Here is an 8,888-nt window from a genome sequence, read left to right as displayed (position 1 = left end):
GTGACAGGGTTGCGTCTAGGTGCACCCCCAAAGTCATGATGTTGCTGGATACTAGGAAGGTATTGCCATCAGTGTTGAATGATTTTTAGGCTTGGTCTAGTTCGCGGAGTGAGATTTTCGAGCCAACTATGAGCATTTCAGTTTGGTCATCGTTAAGGCAAAAAAGGTGGGATGCCATCCGGGCCTGTATGGGTTGGTAGACTGAGTGCAGTGTGACTGAGTCCATGAAGTAGCTTTTGGTGAGGTGGAGGAGTATCTGTGTGTCATCAGCGTAGTTAGTGTAGGATATACTTGTAGAGCGTACGGGAGACTCACAATCCTTGGGGACACTGCAGTTGACCAGGGCAGGTAGCACTGCAGCATCGGCGGAGAAGACCCTCATAGATCAGTCTGTAAGAAAAGAGGAGACCCATGAGATAGTTTCAGGAGAAAAGTGTGCAGCCGAGGCAAGGTGGTGACACAGGATTTAGTGGTCCACAAGGTCAAAAGCAGCTGACAAATCGAGCTTAAAGAGGAGGGCTGAGTTTTTTCTTTGATCTCAAGTTGATTCTTTAGATCAGCAAGGCAGCTTCAGTGCCATAGCAAGGTCAAAAACCAGATTAGTGCAGACCTTGTAGGTCGGTGGATCATAACCGGATCTGAAGGTATGCCGTCTGATCCGGGATTTTAAGGAGAAAGGGGACTGTGATGATGGAGCGGTAGTTAGTTGGGATGGCTGGGACAATCGTTTTTTTTGTTGGTAAGGCGAGGATCTAGGTGTCCTTTAAGCAGGTCGGCACTGAACTTGAGGTGAGTGAGGCATTAATGAGAGAGGTGAAAAAGGTTGCAAAGGGTTCGGCCCAGTCCTTAATGATTGCAGCTGGGCAGGTATCCCCCTGCATCAGAATGGTTTAAAACCTTAAATGATCTGAATAACCTCTGGTTCTGAGACTGGCTTAAAGTAGAATAAGGGTAGTTTTGGAGAGCAACTCTGGGTCCAATAATGGAGGGTGCTGGACGGCGCTACCTAGGGTGCTTTTCTTTATACAGATCTTTGTCTGGAGCATGTACATTTTTTGTAGCAGGTCATTTTGGATGTTGGCGCCCCAGGAGCTGTTCTTAGTGCAGTTTATTCATGGAGGCACAGGAGATTCCAGCTCACGCAAGATCATGAAGAGTTTACGGGAGCTAGATTTTGTGTTAGCGATTCGAGTATTAAATGTGATACTTTTGTCTTGGACTATCGCCTTATTAGATTTCTTTGCTGTGGCAGTGAAGCAGGTTTTGTTATGCTCTGTGGGGTTGTTTCTCCACTTGGTTTCTGCCTCGTGTTTTGGTAGACGGAGTGCTTTGAGGTCAGCAGAGAGCCAGGCATTAAAGTGCAAGGCAGAATTAGCTGTGCGTAGGGTAAGGGGATCCACAGTGTTGATGGCTTGTGTAAGGGTTTGGTTATACAAGTCTACCAAGGAGGTTGGGTCACTGGCTAATGTTTGTGGCGAAGACCGCTTGTGTAGCAGGGGCAGGATGCTGGTTTTAGTTATATTACAAGAGCTCAGTGAAGCTGTAGGGGGAGTAGGCATGCTACAGTAGGGGTGATGTTGGACACTGGTATGTTAAGCTGGATGATGTTCTGATCAATCCATGGGCAAGGTAGATTGGAGGTAATTGCTGTGTTGCAATTCATGTCTGCTAACCAGTCTAGGATTCAGCCTTTAGAGTGCATGGGAGTAAGGATTTGTTGCATAAAGCGTAGCGCTTTAAGAGAGCTGGATAGGGATAAGGCATTTGTGTCCGTCTCGTCATTAAGACCAAGGTTTAGGTTACCCAGGAGAATAGTTTTGGAGTTAGGTTTCACATTGAATAGAATGTCAAGACGCCCTCTTCAAAAAAGAGGAGTGGCCCAGATGCACAATAAACCAGATGTAGCATAATCGTAGAGGTATGTGAGAGACTAGGTTTGGTGGTAAGAGCTTCTCCAGATGTGATGGATAAGTTACCCATTTCTCTGAGCCTCTAGCTATACGGACAACACCCTCCCCTCTCTCAAATAATATGTCTTTTTTGATGAATGTTGTAGTTGTGCGGTACTGTTAGAGATAAGGCTGAGCCCGGAGCAGGGTGTAGCCAAGTTTTGCAAATAGCTAATAGATCCAGCTTGTTAGAGGTTATGAGATAAGAGATGTCAAGAGGGTGGGAAATAATTGACCCTGTATTCACTAATGCTCCCTTTAAAGGAGTATCTGTGGGTTTCCTGAAAGGTTTGGTCTGAGTGTGAGAAGGCATGCAGATGTCATGGTGGTTCAATGCCCTGGAGTTGGAGTCCAATACAGGATAGGGTTGAACACAGGATTGTGGCATTAGGGCTTTGCATTCTTGGTTCATCCTTGCGGTAGTGGTGGGTGGGTCAGTAGTATTGGGGGTGGTACCTCAAGGCGTGCTCTTTAAATCATTGGGTGGGTCCATGGTCTCAGGAGTACCACTGAGTGTACTCTTTAAGTTGGGTGGAATCGGGAAAATAGGGTTCTTAGAGGAGGGACTGGGGTGAAAGTTACCAAGTTCTTGGTGATGCAGGGTCTACGAGGAGGCAAGGATGAGCGAGGTAAGGCTTGTTTTTTGATTGAGGGTGTGGTGGAAGCGCTCTGTAGGTGGGGCTGAGGTGTATCTTGCACAGCTGCCGTGAATGAGCTGGAGATGCTCAGATAGCTACAAGAGCGGCCTACCACTGACATCAGAATTGCTTGAAGGTCCCAGATGATGGTAAGCTATAGGCGCAGGCTGCAGGGTGGAATTGATTGAGTGCGAGCAGCTACGCTCGTAAGTGCGAGGAGCGGATCATAGGTTGGTGTGCAGTGCCTGAGGGTGGGTGGCACGTGCAGAAAGGCACCTGTTATAAGCATAGCATCTATGTGCAGTGCAGCATGTGAGGCTTCTTTGTGCAGTTGTGAGGTCAGGTGAGAAAGGCATTGACTTTGGTAGGATTACGGGGATCATTGAAGGGAAGTAGGAAGGTGGAGGGGGGAATTGCTTTGTGGTGCAGGAGGCATTGGCACTGACAGGGAGATTTTAGTGCCAGATATAATAACACACCCTCTCTGTGATGCGGTCTTGAGGCCTTCCATCGCCTGACAGGGCCAGACAAGGGTCTCACCACAGGCCTTAAATGTTGGCCTTTAAGGGGGGCTGGCGTCCCTGGAGGAATCATGATTTGAGTGTTGGCTGGCAAATCAGAGGCAGGCAAGGGCAGGCATACTGGAAGGCACACATCTAGTGCGCCTGTTGAGGACATCGGGCAGCCATTTTTAAATGGCTCATGGTTGCATTAAGATAAAGCACAACAGGGTTTACTTGCAGCAGTGATCCCTCCTGCAAGGGATCCTGGGGCTACTCCAGTAACACGGTCTTCGTTCTGCTGGGCCAGACAGGGGTCCCTTGTTCAATTTCGGTTTTTTAACTCCTTCATGATCCTCCCTCATAATACCTCCCCCAGGGTTCGGATCGCGTAGCGTCTGCCAATCCCATGTGGGAGGAGTGCATCACTGGGAAATTAGTGAAGACTCTGCAGGATTCATCACATAAGTCAGAAGGAGTCAGACAGAGGGGTGGCATTTCAACTCAGAGTTTTATTAAAAAATGAAGAAAAGGAGCCTAACTCTCCCTACCTACATAAATAATAACTTGGATGCTAGTGATCAGGGTGGTTGTCAAACTAAAGAGTCCATCCTCTGTCCAACTCTGTTCTATTCTGACCCTACCACTAAACAAAGAGCTTTTAACAAACAAATAACCCCAGAAGAAAGACTCCCTTCTCCTGGTTCAAGAGGATCAGCCTCAGAGCGCTTTTTGACAGTCTTGTGCCAAAGTTTTAAACAATAAAAGAGGGGGAGAGGAGACTGACTCCCTTCTGATTAAACTGCATTAGCAGTAGGGGATTTTTTTTCGGACAGTCTAGGGTAACCACCTTTAAATGTCCTTGTATTTCCTCCCAAGGACTTTCCTTGGTTTGACCAATTGTCCAACAGTTCTTCCTTTTTAACACAATGTAAACTCCCAGGCTTCCCATGTTTTCTCTGTGAGTAATCAACCAAAGGAGGTCACTCCCTAAGTGTTTGTGGTTTTGTCTACTATTCTTAATAGCACCTATCAGTAGAGAGACAACTTTTGTAACTTCCTTAATTCAGAATGTTTCCCTTCTGGTTATTGTGACAAGAGAGATTACTCCCGTGGCATTCTGCACTTTCGAGTTCGTTCTTTTGATTCTTCTGATGAGGACAATTACTCACTCTTGGTAATTTTGGCACTATTTCTGTGACGAGGAAGATTACACCCGATGCACTCTTTGCCCTTTCCCAAGCCCCTACCGGGTCTACCATAGCTCCTGTTACCTTGTGTTTGCTGGGGCCATGTTGCCGGTTCTTCCTGGGGTGTTGGGTTGGCTCGTTCCCTTTGGCTGCTCGCCATAACTCTCTCTTCACTCCCCGATGTGCTGCTGGGTCTCTGTTGGGTTTTTGGCCTCTTGGTATTGGAGTCGTGGAAGGATCACACCGTCCACCTCGATGAGGTCACACCACCACCAGCCTTTTTCCAGCTTCTTCTCAGATTGGGCATCCTTCAGGCTTTGGAGGAGTCCTCCGACCTTTCCACTGCATCCTCTCAACTGAGGACTTGCTCCCTCTTCAGACTTCTTTGTTCCCAGGTTTGAATTTCCCGTGCGACAGGCTTCATGCCGGCTTTCCCTTTAAAGAAGTCCTTCCTTGCTTTTTATGTGCTGCAGCTCGGGTGTACCCAGCAGAAGGCTAGAGTCTTTCCATTGTGTTTTTGAAGAACTCTTCACAGCTCCTCTGGGCCACTGCTTCCCAGTACTATCTAGAGCTGTAAAAAGAGTAGTTTGCATAACTCAGTCAATCTTCTTCCTCTCAATACTTTTAGTAGATCACCAACTGTTACTTTGTATGTTCTTGTCATTCTTCCTCATCTTGGTGGAGTCAAATCTTACATAAGGAAGGAGGGAGTATTGCAATAACAGATGGGGGAATTCTCAGGTTGGTTCTTGGAAGACCTCAAGGATGATATGGTCTCAAAGGTAAGGGGGTTACAGAGTTCCATCAGGGAACACGAGTGCTTGTCCCCATGAGGGGAGTCTCTCCCTGTGAGGTCCCACCTTACACCACCCCTAGGGGGATTGTTGTGTAGAAGGCTCACCTGCCTAGACTCACAGGGAAGGGCATCCCTCTGGGGAGAAGTGATGAGATCCTGTGAATCGTCACAAGGGACAGAGGTGTATTTGATCTCACTATGTCTCACCGAGGCCCATAACCTGGAACATGGTGGTGTTAGAGAGAACTCCCAGGCAAGCAGGGTGGGTTGCTAGGAGTTCACAGACATCGAACTCATGGAAATCCTAACCCCTTCCCCAAAAAGAACGCAAGTCCAGACAGGTAGCAAGTTCAACTGTGGTTTATTACAGCCAACAAATCATCAGGGATTTGCGCATGGATACAAGTTCAGGAACACTCTCAGTGAACACTGGCTCGCAGGCCAGTTTTTAGGCAAATCCCCGTCAAATTGACATCGTAACCTGGTCCCTTCTCCAGCAGCCCTACCTATCATCGATTATGATTGGTTATTGAATAGTAGTCCTCTTAAAGCTGTCTCTGTAAAGGTTAACTTAATGGCTATAACCATGTCGGGTGTCTGGCCTGGATCGGCCATGGAAAGTGTTACTTCTAAATCTTTCAGCATGTGGACCCAATGATTGGTTGGTGCCCCCCACTACCCACCCTTAGGGCAGTAAGTTGTGATTGGTCGAGCCGTTAACCCCCAGGCCGGGGACCCAAGTTGGTTCTCAGCTCAGAGTGTACCTGGTCAAGCGAACATGTGCAACTATGTGACTGTGTTATACCCGTATGTGAACCACCATTGACTATCAGAGTACTCCTTTCCCATCATCTAACTTTGGCTCTTGTTGTAACAACTTTGTTGCCAGCCACTGTCTGGCTTCGTGAGACCTCTGTTCTTCTCAACCATCACTTCTTGGTTTGTCGTCAGCTCTGCCGGACCACGTATTTAGAGATTGCCTTTGTGAGCTTCTGGAGCTCTGAATTAGTTTGGATTTAGGAGATTTATTTGGTTCTGCTGCGCTGGTGTTACTTCAGTTCAGGAGCAAGAATGTCATTTGTAATGATGCAACCCTGGCAATGGTCTTGTTCCATGCATGGCAGTCCTCTGGATCACGCTGTATTCAGCTTAGCCTTAGCTTTCTGAGATCATTGTGGCCTACTGTGACTTCCTGAGCCATAGTCTGGTTCCTACTGTAGGTGCTTTGCTATAGTATCGATAGGTAAGTGGGTTCCAGCATGGCTGGGCTGCCCGAGTGTTCCTGAGTTCTGTAGGGTTAGTTGCCTGTGGGCATCTGCAAGCATTTACACAATCTCTTCTTTGCTTCTTGCAGTTTCTGTGTTACTTGCGACAAGCCAGTGACAAAATAATAAGCATGCAGGCATTATGTACAAGTTATTGTCCTCTAACTTGTAGAACTGTGCTCCTGCATTGTTCGTGTGTTTGGGTGCGTGATTGTGTTCCGATGTGCAGATGGCAAATGTGCTTCATGTCTAATGTGGCTATGTCATGTTTTCTCTCAAGACTAGATGCATGACTTCTGGGCACGTTAATCAAGGCTGTCAATGGAGTTGTCTTTGGTTTTGTCCTCTGGGTCTTCATCCACCTAACATAATGTTCGTATTGCTCTTGTGGTGTAAGGTTGACTGTGAGGGTATGTTTCATTGTATGTTTCCATTGGAGGTGCAGTGGCGGTTGGCGTGAGCTTGTGCGATCGGCAGCCATTTTGTATTTAATTTTTCTTCCAGTTAGAGTATTTTGTGGTTGGGGGGGACAGGGTCTGATTTTGACCTTCCCTCTTCTGTCGACCACATCACAATAGAACCATGAGTCATCTATCAATCGCCATATCTTCATTATCCCTGCAAGGTGTCCACAGTAATTCACATGATCGTTGAACGACCAATACATGAAGGCGCATCGTGCTTTGGATTTTCACCATACCCACTTCCCTACATACTTCCTTGGGTTGCGTGGATTGTCCACCTCTATTCCAGCCAGAAACATGTTATTTATTTATTTATTCACATTTTTTTAGCACACAGGCAGCCCAGAGGGCATCGTGGTGCTTGTTACAGATATGAAAATTACTTGTTGTACATACAGTGAAGTCATTACTTAGTTGCAAGAGAAAAAAAGGTAGCTACGGGAGAGGAGGAGGAGAGAGTAGACGACACGAAGGAAGAGGAATTAGTTAAACAAGGTGGTTTTCAGTTTTTTTCGGAAGGCAGTGAGAGAGGTTTCTGCTCTGAGCGTGCTAGGTAGTGCGTTCCATAGCTTAGGGGCAATGTAGGGGAAACCTATTCCACCTGCTCTGGCTCGTTTGATGCGTGGGACCCTAAGTTGGTTGGTGTGGCATTGCCTGGTTGGTCTGGTGGAGTGAGATCTGGCTAGCGTGTCAGACAGGTATGAAGGTGCAGACAAGTTGATACATTTGTGTGCGGTGGTAAGTATTTTGAATGTAATGCGCTCTTTGACAAGTAGCCAGTGTGCTGCCTTTCTGGCTTGCGCAATGTGGTCCCTTTTAGATATATTGAGAGCTGCTCTTAGTGCATTGTTCTGTGTTGTTTGGAGTTTATTGAGATTGGAGTTGGAGGTGCCAGCCAATAGCGCATTCCAGTAATCTAGTGTGGCTCCAATGGTGGCTCTGGCAATAGAGAGGCAGTTATCTTTGTTAAGGAAAGGTTTGATGGCATTAATGAACTTAATGCTCAGGGCGGAGGCAGAAACAATGGAGTTGACTTGCTTGTCCATGGAGAGTGAGTCGTCGATGTGGACTCCTAGTGTTTTAACAGAAGGTAGAACTGGGATGACACAATTGTCTATGCAGAGGTTGGTGTAGAGTGGGTCGAGGTTAGTGAGAGTGGCTTTTTGACCAAGGATGAGAATTTCGGTCTTATCTCCGTTAAGACATAGGCCGTTCGTGGCCATCCATGCTTGGATGGTAGAGTATATATTCTGGAGGGTGGCTGCGCCCTGATGGTAGAGTCCTGTGAGCGGGAGGAGTACTTGGGTATCGTCAGCGTAGTTGGTGTATGTGATCCCAAGTGCGTCCAGTTTATCAAAGAGAGGTTTGGTAAAAAGATTATAGAGAGTAGGAGCTGTACATGAGCCCTGAGGTTACATGTTGCAATTCTTTCTCAGTCTGTCTCTTTCCTTCACAATATCATCCATTGTTCCTTTAATGTTCATATCACTGAGAATTTGCATTCCTATTGCTTCTTCAGCTGTTTTCTTCTCACCTCCCGATACATATCTTGATCCCACACAGAGATACTGCTCCGAGGGCCAGAGCTCCAACTACCACCTTCAGCCCATGTGCCTGCCAGGATGGCATCCATGACCAGAGCTTTGCTAGCCAGCTTTGATCATTCCCCGTTCCCCGTGCTTTGTCCTCCATTTTCGCATGCATCTGGGTCAATTGTACAACTGCGTCTGACTGTGTTCGTTATCTTCATCGTTTGCAGGTGTGAATGCGCAACATGAACACCCTATCTTTGCGCAAACTCCTCTTTCCATAGCTGTGAGGAGGTGCAGGACGTATCTATTCTGGAGCTCCACCAGTCTTATTGCTCGGAGTTCTTCTTTTATGGCATTGAACCCATTCATGGTTGAGTTTGTAGTTACCATCAACTCCCAGCGAGTGATCTGTAACCATTTGGCATTAGTGTATGTTTGTATTCCAGGGATCAGTGATGCAAAGAACATTTGTGATCTGCTGAACAGTCTGTGTGATGCTGGTACTTCATCCAATGCAGCTTCTGATGTGCTGGAGAAATAATTTCCTCTTTTCA

The sequence above is a fragment of the Ambystoma mexicanum genome, chromosome 1p (assembly GCF_040938575.1).
Source record: "Ambystoma mexicanum isolate Mex_15411 chromosome 1p, UKY_AmexF1_1, whole genome shotgun sequence".
NCBI lineage: Eukaryota > Metazoa > Chordata > Amphibia > Caudata > Ambystomatidae > Ambystoma > Ambystoma mexicanum.
The sequence above is the reverse complement of the archived record's forward strand: the minus strand, read 5'-3'. Positions refer to the sequence as shown.